Genomic DNA, 10,591 nt, shown 5'->3' with positions numbered 1-10,591 from the left:
ACCGGCGCCAACATGGCGGCGCCCAGCGGCGTCCACCTGCTCGTCCGCAGAGGTAAGCGCCTGGAGGACAGCTTCGCCAGGCTTTCAAGTGGATCACTAGTTACGCGCCCGGGTTCAAAGGAACTCACACCCGCGCTCAGACTTCTCGGCGCACACGAATGTACTTGCAGTCCTGCGGACTCACTCAGGCACACACGATGACACTTTCACACGCCGCAGGAACGCACATTTGTTCACTCGTCACTCGCCTGGGCCACGTTGCTGCGTGGCATCTATGCACAGTTCTTGAGATTTACTGGCCATTGCCTGCAGGTCTTTCCGCACACTTCAGTTATGTAATATCATTAATATAACAAACGTGCGTTCTGGCGGGTGAGACGACACCTATGGTGATTCCAAAATGTGCCCGGATACCTAGTTGCCGGTTCTAGATTTATTCTGTTAGCATGTCTTTTGTAGCTTGCCAGATATGATTAATTATTCTCTTCCAGTGACTTAAAGTTAAAAAAGTTTAATTCTAAATACAATAGATGTTAGTCTGCGTGAATGCTGGAATTTCAGTAAACACACACATGCTTTTTACAGCTGATTTACAGAAATCTTCGTTGGATTTGAACTGAGTTCTGCATCTTTGTTGGAAAGAACCAGGAAGTTGTTTCAAAGGGGAGGAGAACTAACATTTTGAGGTGCTTATTTAAGCGTCAGCTATGTAGGAACAATCCTGGGTAAATATTTTTGCAATAATACCTACCATTTATTAAGTGCCTTTTAAGCACATGTATGCTGTGTTAAGAACCTTACAAATGCTAGATACCTTTTTTTTTTTTTTAATTGTCAGAAAGTATGTGCACTCATCAGGGAGAGAAAGAGAGAGACAATGAAAAGGCACACCCAAGTGGGTTGTAGTCATACCTCTCTGTCCCGTCTCTATTTCTTATTCTGTCAGGATTTGGTGCATGCATGTACATGTACCTCCTGTTTTACCGGTCAGTGGTGGGGGATCCGTCACCTTTAACCAAGCTACAGGGCTGACTCAAGAGAAAGAGGTGTTAAAATAAGAAGTTTGGTAGGCAGGTGGACTTGAGTATTTCAGAATTAGTGGGAATAAAACCAGAGGAAGATTTGAGGTGAGGAATGTATAAGGGGAAGTTGATCAGGAGGCTTATTGGACTAAGGAGGTTTAGCATGAAAGTGCTGCGTTGTGAAGAGAGCCAATTTACATCTCTCGAGATTTAGGTTCCTGTCTGTACTCGTTGTACTAAGCAAGTTACTCTTCTATACCCTCTTTGTACAAAAAATAATGGCATTTAGGCTTCATTTTTGTGAGAATAGTCTGGAGAGATAGTCAAAGTACAAGGGAGAAAAAAACTAACAAATTATTTGTATCTATGTATACACATGAATGTATATGTGTATATCGTATTGTGTGTGCATGTGTGTAGAAATATAAATACTCTTCAATTTACAATGGGGTTATATCCCAATAAATTCACTATAAATTGAACATATTGTAAGTTGAAATTGCATTTTGACTACTAGTTCAAAGTTCGATTACTAGTTCGAAGTTCGATTTCTACTGAATGCATATTGCTTTCCCACCATTGTAAAGTTGAATAATGGTAAATCAAGCCATCCTAGGTCTCCTTGCATATTACAGAAATAACATACTAGTTAGTCCCTTCCTCCCCCTCTCTCTCCCTTCCTTTGTCCATTCCTCCCTCTTTCTCTTTCTTCCTCCCTCTCTTCCTCCCTGCCTTTTTCCCTTTCTCTCTCTTTCTTTTTGGTCACTTAGGATTTTGACAAATGGCAGTTTACACAGTCCTAGGGAAAGTTTCTATAAGGAAGCCAGACCAGATTGTTTGTTCCTGTAACTCATTCCACTTAACCCGAAGTGCAACAACCAAGAGGAAGATTTTCTGATTAGAGTGGGATGGGAAAAGTGTCACCAGAAAAAGATTTTAGTAATTGGGGAATGGGCCCCTTCCTGGACTATCCATAACTATTTTTTGTTCATTTTTGTTTGTTTGTTTGTTTGTTTTTTAGTTTTTGCCATAGAACATATGCGCTTTCCTGAGAAACAAAGAGAGAAAGTGAGAAATCACTCCCCCTGGGGGAATGGCCTCCCTGCAATCCCTTGTCCTTCATTCTCCTCTCAGGATTTTGAGCAGGCAGGTCTACATGCCCAGCGTGATTTTTAAACCACCAGGTCCAGGGCTTGAACTGCATTCCACCAGGTGGGAGTCCAGTGCCTTAAGCACCATGCTACCTTCTGGCCCCTCCATAACTAGTTTTAAGTTGCAGATAAGTTTTCCTGGTATCTGATCCCCAGATCTGGAATTGAAAATAAAGTAATAAATTCATGAAGATTCCTCTCTCCATTCTTTTCCTACCCTTAACCATCTAGATTGATATAAATCAATCAACTCTAAGTCTTTATGTACCAGTCTTTATGATCAGATCTTCATGCATCTTTCTCTCCTAAAGTGTGGGAAGACTTTTAAAAAGTTTGAAGCAAGTCATAAGATTTCTGTCATAACTCACTGTGGTTTTAATCACAGTATACCTTAAATACAACAGTTACCTAGCTCCTCTCACTGTGCTGCTCCTACTAGGTTGTTAATTTTTTTAAAGAATAATTTTATTTAACTTAATTAATTAATTAATTTGTTTGTTTAATTTTACCAGAGGGCGACTGAGCAAGAGAGCAAGAGAGACAAAGTGAGAAAGCAAGCCCAGGTCCAGGACTCAAACTGCAATCAGCCATGTGGGAGTCCAGTGCCCTTAACCACCACACAATCTGCCAGCCCCATAGATTGTTAATTCTTGTTGAACAGCAGCTGTGTCTTCTATAGCCTACATATGGCTTATGAGCTATGACTTTGTATCTTTGTCTTAATAAGTACAGTACCTGGTTTGGGGGCCAGCAGTTAGCGTAATGGCTATGTCGCTGGACTCCCACTTAGTCGACCGTGGTTCGCGTCCCAGACCCGGTGGCTTAAAACTCACGCCATGTGTGTGTGTGCCCAAGATCCCGAGAGGAGAATGGAGGAGAAGGGATTGCAGCGTGACCATCCCCCTGAGGGGTGATTTCTCGCTTTCTGTCTCTCTGTCTGGTGAGTGCACGTGCCCTATAGCGAAAATCTCTCAAAACAAAACAAAACAAAACAAAATAAGTATAGTACCTGGCTCAGAGTTAAATGCATTAAAAGTATCCTGAGGAGCTGGCAGGTGGCATGGTGGTTGGGGCACTGGACATTCACATAAGTGACGACAGTCCCAGTCCTGGACCTAGCGACTTGCTTTCTTACTCCGCCCACCTCACTCTGTCTCTGTGTTGTCAAATTAAAACAAGTAAATAAAGTTAAAATAACTCTTTGAAAAGAAATTGAATTGTACATGTGACAGAGTAGATAATATCTTGTGGAGATTGTATTGTTTTTCTTTAAAATATGCTGAGCGTTATTCTGGCAGGCAGGCATTTGATTCTGTCAGGCGTGGTTTTATTCTCTGTTAAGGTGGCTCTATTTGTGCCTTGTCCTAGTCCTAAGGAGTGGTACTATTTTTTTTTTAAAAGAACTTACTTATTTATTTAATTCCATTTGTTATTATTATTATTTTTTTAATTTGACCAGACAGAGAGAGAAAGGGAAATCGAGAAAGCAAGCTGCCAAGTCCGCTCTCGAACTGTGGTCAGCCATGTGGGAATCCAGCGCCTTGAACCATCACACCACCTGCCAGCCCTGGGAGTGGGACTTTTTCTAGCACAGAGTTCAGCAGATTTTTTCCTGAACTCAGGCCACGTGACCTGAGGGAAAGAATATAAAAACCTTAGGCTTTTTTTGGCTATACAGTCTCTGTTTCAACTACTTAACTCTATCAGAGTGGTGCAAAAGCAAAATAGATGATATGTAATTAAATGCCCACCTTTGCTCTGAGAGTGCATGGATTTGTTTGTTTTTTAAAGTTTTTGCCATCAGGCATGTGTGCTTGTAGGAGAGAGACAGAGGGAAAGTGAGAAGTCATCCCCAGGAGGATGGCCATGCTGAAATCTTTTCTCCTCCATTCTCCTCTCAGGATTTTTGGCAGGCGTGCACATGTGCCCAACATAATTTTTTTTTTTTTTTTGAGAGGTTTTTGCTACAGGATGCGTGCAGACAGAGAGAGACAGAGAGACAGAAAACGAGAAATCACCCCCCGGGGGATGGCCACACCGCAATCCCTTCTCCTCCATTCTCCTCTCGGGATCTTGGACACACACGCACATGTGCCCGGCGTGAGTTTAAAGCCACCGGGTCCGGGACTTGGACCGAGTCAACTACGTGGGAGTCCAGCGACATAGCCATTACGCTAACTGCTGGCCGCATGTGCCCAGCATAATTTTCAAGCCGCTGGGTCTAAGGCTCAAACCACAGTCAGCTTCCCAATGCCTGGTCTTTCTGGCGATCTCAGTTTAATGCCTGAGGGGCTCACTGAGGTCAGTCTGCTCTGGTTGGGTTCAGACTTGAACTTCTCCCAGCACTGCAGCCTCTGAAATGTCTGTACAGCTCTTGCATGCAGCAGCTGCGTCTAGTAGACCTTGTGGGCTGTCACCTAGTGCTCAGATGCCTCTTTTCTAGTCTCCTGTCCCACAGACTCCACCTGCATCAGCAACCAGACCTCTGTTCTCCAGCTTCTTAGCCAAGCCGCCAGGTGCTGTGTTCTGCTTGGGCTCCTCCTCCCAGTGCCGCGGTCGGTAAGGGTCTTAGCCTGTTCCAACATTGCTAACAGAAATACCCGATATTGGGTGATTTTATAGAGAACTATAGGCTTATTCAATTCACAATTTAGAGGTCCAGGATGCAAGATTCAACCTCTGTTGAGGCTTCAACATAGCAGAGAGCAGGACCCCCAGCAGAGCAGATCATGGTCTGTATCCATGTGGCTCTGCTTGCTTCATTTCCTCTCTTTATATGCAAACCAGAACTCAGTCATAGAGGCCCTGCCCTAGCCACCCATCTCTAATCTCTTCACAAAGGCCCTGCTTTTTTTTTTTTTGGAGAGGTTTTTGCCATAGGGCACGTGTGCTCACCAGACAGACAGAGAGAGACAGAGAGACAGAAAGCTAGAAATCCCCCCCAGGGGGGATGGCCAGGCCGCAATCCCTTCTCCTCCATTCTCCTCTTGGGATCTTGGGCACGCACGTACACGCGCCCGGCGTGAGTTTTAAGCCACCGGGTCCAGGACGCGAACCACGGTTGACTATGTGGGAGTCCAGCGACATAGCCATTACGCTAACTGCTGGTCCCAAAGGCCCTGCTTCTGCTTTTGACACCAAAATAGACCGAGTTTTTAACCCTCTTAAACCCATTACAATGGTTGAACCCATGAATTTTGTAGAGACATTCAAATTATAATGGGGGGAGCAGCTGGTGGTATGGTGGTTAAGGGCGCTGGACTCCCACATGGCTGACCATGGTTTGAGTCCCGGACCTGGTGGCTTGTTTTTTCACTTTCTCCCTCTCTGTCTCTCACTCTGTCCCTCTCTGGTCAAAATAAAATAAATAAATAAAGTTAAGTAAAATAATTCTTTAAAAAGAAAAAACATAGCTGGGACCAGCAGATAGCGTAATGGGTTAGGTTATGTCGTTGGACTCACACATAGTCAACTGCAGTTCGAGGCCCAGACCTGGCAACTTCAAACATGCCGGATGTGTGTACATATGTTCCCTAAATCTTGAGAGGAGAAAGGAGGAGAAGGGATTGTAGCATAACCATTGCCCTGGGCCTGATTTTTTGGTTTCTGTGTCTCTGTCTCTCTAGTAAGCACACGCACCCTATAGCAAAAATCTCTCAAAAACAAAATAAAACTAATTATTGCAGAAAGATTTTCCAAGGCAGAAGTCTGGGGCAAATGTGGGCTCCCCTTGTGTGTTTTCTCTTAAAGTTCATCGTCTTACATTGCCCAATATTCAGCTCTAAAACCCAGCTGCTTCACATATTTTGTCTAGTTGCATTAGACAGGAAGGAATTCTAGTACCAGTACACCAACATGGATAGAAGAGAATGTCCATTTTTTTTAAATCCACAGGTTTACTTTCCCTCTTTTTTCCCTTTTTTTCTTTTTCCTTCCATTTTTCTTGAGATGTATTTGTTAACGCAACTGGTTTGCCTATCCTATGGAGCCTTCCACTTTCTAGATGTTGCTGGCTATAGTATTTCTGCTGGAGTTATTTAATATATTTCTTAGTGAATGGCAGAGCCAGACTTGATTTAGGTTAGACTTTTTTTTAACAAAAATATTTCATAGGTAGTGTTACTTTTTGTGATCACTGGTAATCATTAACTGGCTTTATTAACTCATAATTTGCAAAGTGGTAGTGTTTTAATTCAGTAATTTCTTCTTCATTTATTAGCTAAAGAATGTCTACAAAAAGAAACTTCCTCATCAAATATTTGATTACCCAAATAGACCTCATCCTGGCAAGGAAGTTAAATTTGGTCTCTTTTTTACTAGTTTTTAAAATCACAAGTTTATCTTCCAAAAGTAACCACTTAGTTTTTGTTTAGCATCATAGATGGATTCATTTTTTAAAACTGTTTGCCATGGGGCACATGCTCTTGTCAGAAAGAAAGGCAGAGACAGGGGGAGAAGGCACCCCTAGCAGGGCGTGATCATGCTGCAGTCCCTTCTCCATTCCTCCACGGTCAGGGTTGGGACGCGCACACACGCATATTCAGTGTTTTTCAAGCCACTGAGACCAGAATTCACACTGTGTGAGTTGATCATGTGGGATCTGACTGCCTTAACTCCCAGGTCACAGAGATGGCCCCGTATAGATTAATTTTTAATTGTGCGCCTACTTCTTTAATTTTCTGAAAGTGTATGAAAAAAATAATAGAGTTAATATGAACTCCTGAGGCAGAATTGCACTATTCAAGAGAGAAGAGCAAAAGCTATTGACAGAAGTAGCATTTTAAAAAATGGAATTCAAGAAATTCCTACTATAAGTTAATGTTAGAGTGGAAGATTATAGGCTAAGAGAGGACTGAACATCCTCCGGAACTTACTGCAAGTTGGGGCTTAGGATGCTAGGCATTCCCATTACAACAAAATGCTCTTTTCTTTTCTTTCTCTCTTTCTCTATCTTTCTCTCTTTCTTTCTTCTTTTGCCATAGGACACATACACTTAAAAGAGACAGTAAAGAGAGGGGAAGTGAGAAATCACCCCCTGGGGGTATGGTCATGCCGCAATCCCTTCTCCTCTCTCGGGTGCACACACTCATGCCAGCACGATTTTCATGCTGCTGGGCCCAGGACTAATGATAGTTGGCCATGTGGGCATTCTGCACCTTAACCACCACGTCACTGCTCGCCCCGAGATGCTCATTTGTGCATATAGTGAAATGTCAGACTTGTGATGGGGTAACTATTAACTGTGCTTCTTAATATTTACACAGTAATTGTGAATAAGAAAAACAACAGATTAAAAATTTGGTATTTGGGGCCAGCAGGTGGTGTGGTGGATAAGGGCACTGGATTCCCACATGGCCAACCATGGTTCAAGTCTGGACCTGGTGGCTTGCTTTCTCACTTTCCCTTTCTCTCTCTCTCTCTCGTCAAAAACAAAACAAAACAAAAACAAACAAACAAAAAAACTAACAATAACAAATGGAAATAAATAATTAATTAATTTAAAAAAAGATTTGGTATTTAATCCTATCTCTAAAACGTATCATCACATGAATTTAAAAAGTAACTTAATTTTCCACTAAACTTTACTGTGGGGCTGGCCCGATAGCTTAACCATTAAGGGAACCAGATTCCACAAAAGTTACTATGTTTGATTCTCTACCTGGTGGCTTGGAAAAACACACCAGGCGTGTGTGAGTGTATGCTCAAAATCCTGATGGCAAGGAAAAATGGAGAAAAAAGGGTTGTTGTGTGGCCACATTCTACTGGAGTGAGTGCTTCCTCTCTTTCTCTCTCTGTCTCTCTCTGTCTCTCTGGCAAGTCCAAGTACCCTCTGGCCAAAAAGTAAAAATAAATAAATAAAAATAAAAGACTTTGCTGTGAACCTAAAACTGTCCTAAAAAAAGTAAAAAATATACTAAACAACAAAAACAAACCAAAAAGCCATTTAAGAGAACCTGTGTAAGTCCCTAGCAGAAGTGTCCCCTTTTTTGGGGGGAGGGGGGGAGATGTGCGTGTTATGACCCTGAATCTGAACTTTATTGGTTGAAACAGTCACAAAGCAGTCCAGGTTTAAGGAAGGGGCATAGCATCCTTCTTCATATGATTAAGTGTCAAGAATCTTGACACTGTTTTCTGAATGCAGTGAGGAGGGAGTGAGAAAGCTCCCTGAATCCATACAAAATTTTGTGTATATGAGCATTTTCATGAGTGAAAATATGCTTAGTTTTTATTAATTTCTTAAAGTAAGGTGTTTTTTTTTTTTCAAAAAAGAAATAGCATGTCTGTTAGAGTATCAGACTTCTTTGATGCTCGTCCCATCAAACCGTGGGGTTTATGCCCACTTCCCCTCAAATCTAAACTCGTGAGAGTTTTAACCAAAAGATTATGGGGGAGGTAATACTGTGTGTCTTGCTCGGCTGACATAAAAAAGGTTGCAGTTTTGGCCTTGTGCACTAGAACCTTCATGCTTGGAGTTGGGCTGCCTTTGAGACAGCCAACTCCCCTGAAAAAGCCAACCGCTTGGAGAGGCTAGATGAAGAGAGTCCTAGGCTTTGTGTAATCCCACCTCAAATACTGTACGTTTGTGTGAATGAGCCTTCATGTGATTCCAGCCCCCAGCCATTGAGTCATCCCCAGCCTTCACGTCTTCTGCACTGAGGGCCTCAGACATGCAGCCTCAGACATTCATTTCCAGATCCCTGATGCATATAACCCACGAACATAATAAAATAAAATAGATGGATGTTTTTATTAGTGTTATTTTGGGTAATTTGTTACACAGCAATAGTGACCAGAACAGTGCAAGGGGACTTCAGAAAGTTTGTGGATAAATGGAATTAAACTACAAGTTTATTTTGATGCAAAAAAAAATTGGAATCTATGCATAGTTTTGTCATAATATCCACCTCTGTGAACTATTTTTTTTTTTTGGAGAGGTTTTTGCTATAGGGTGCGTGCGCTCGCCAGACAGACAGAGAGAGAGACAGAGAGATAGAAAGCGAGAAATCACCCCCCAGAGGGGATGGCCACGCCGCAGTCCATTCTCCTCTCGGGATCTTGGGCCCGCACGCACACGCTCCTGGCGTGAGTTTTAAGCCACCGGGTCCAGGACGCGAACCGCGGTCAACTACGTGGGAGTCCAGCGACTTAGCCATTATGCTAACTGCTGGTCCCCACTTCTGTGAACTTTTTGAAGACCCTTTGTACGTAATGTGTAATAGCCAGCAACAACTAATTTTTTGGTAGAAAACCTAAAAACCAAATGTAGGAAGTATATTTAGGCGGTAATAAAATATCTTCAAAAACTTGGAAAGGGGTTGGTAGGTGGCACAGTGGTTAAGGTGCTGGATTCCCACATGACCAACCGGGGTTCAAGTCCCAGACCTGGCAGCTTGCTTTCTTACTTTCCCTTCCTTTCTCTCTGTCTCTCCGTGGTAAAATTAAAAATAACAATAATAAATAAAATGAAATAAAATAAATAATAAAAAATAAGTAAATAAATATTTAAAAAACAAACTCAGAAATACTGCTTCTTAGCAGAGCTTTATCATTTATTCATAGCCTAGATGAAATGTACTAATCAGAAGTGACTTGTAAGTGATATTGCTTCATATCACAGATGATATTCCATCTCTACTAGATTTCCAGGGAAACTGAGCTAGAAAGTTGACCCAAGGTGAAATTTGTCTATAGAGAAGCCTTAAGAAAAAAAGGGTAGGGGGATCAGAAGTTGGCATAATGGCTATGTTGCTGGACTCCCATGTAGTCAACCGCAGTTCGAGCCCTGGACCTGGTAGCTTAAACTCATACCAGGCGTGTGTGCGTGCGTGCCCAAGATCCTGAGAGGAGAATGGAGGAGAAGGGATTGCGACATGGCCATTCCCCCTTGAGGGGGGTGATTTCTCGCTTTCTGTCTCTCTGTCTTTCTGGTGATCGCACGTGCCCTATACCAAAAACAGAAAAAGAAAGAAAGAAAAAAGAAAAACAGAGTAGGTATAGTGTATTGAGCAGAATAGAATTTAGGGCAAAAGTGTCAAACAGAACAAGGAGTTCATGGACACTCACTGTCCCCTTAATTATCCCCTTAGTCTGATGACCCAAAACATCTGTTAAGCCATTGACTCCAATTTTATGTCCCAATCATGAACTTTGTCATAAACTCCAGACCAATATGTCCAACTGCCTACTAAACATTTCTATTCAGGTGTCTTAATACACATCTGAAAATCAGTGTGTCCCAGACTGTAAAACTGGACTCTAGGGGCCAGCAGGTGGGGTGGTGGTTAAGGGCGCTGGACTCCCACATGGCCGACTGTGGTTTGAGTCCCAGACCTGGCAGCTTGCTTTCTCACTTTTCTCTCTCTCTCTTTCTCTCTGTCCCTCTCTTGTCAAATTTAAATAAAGAAAGGAGAGAAGAAA

General features: G+C 42.5%; 1 protein-coding gene across 1 annotated transcript in view; it reads left to right on the top strand.

The window, feature by feature from the left end:
- Positions 1 to 10,591, top strand: part of METAP1D (methionyl aminopeptidase type 1D, mitochondrial) — a 92,517-nt gene continuing 81,926 nt past the window's right edge. The window contains exon 1 of the mRNA XM_006141473.1: positions 1 to 52. The gene's annotated coding sequence lies outside the window, so the exon portion shown is untranslated. The remainder of the gene's footprint in view (positions 53 to 10,591) is intronic.

Source organism: Tupaia chinensis, unplaced genomic scaffold (genome assembly GCF_000334495.1).
Source record: "Tupaia chinensis unplaced genomic scaffold, TupChi_1.0 Scaffold000056_1, whole genome shotgun sequence".
In the NCBI taxonomy this organism is placed as follows: Eukaryota; Metazoa; Chordata; class Mammalia; order Scandentia; family Tupaiidae; genus Tupaia; species Tupaia belangeri.
The sequence above is the reverse complement of the archived record's forward strand: the minus strand, read 5'-3'. Positions and strand labels throughout refer to the sequence as shown.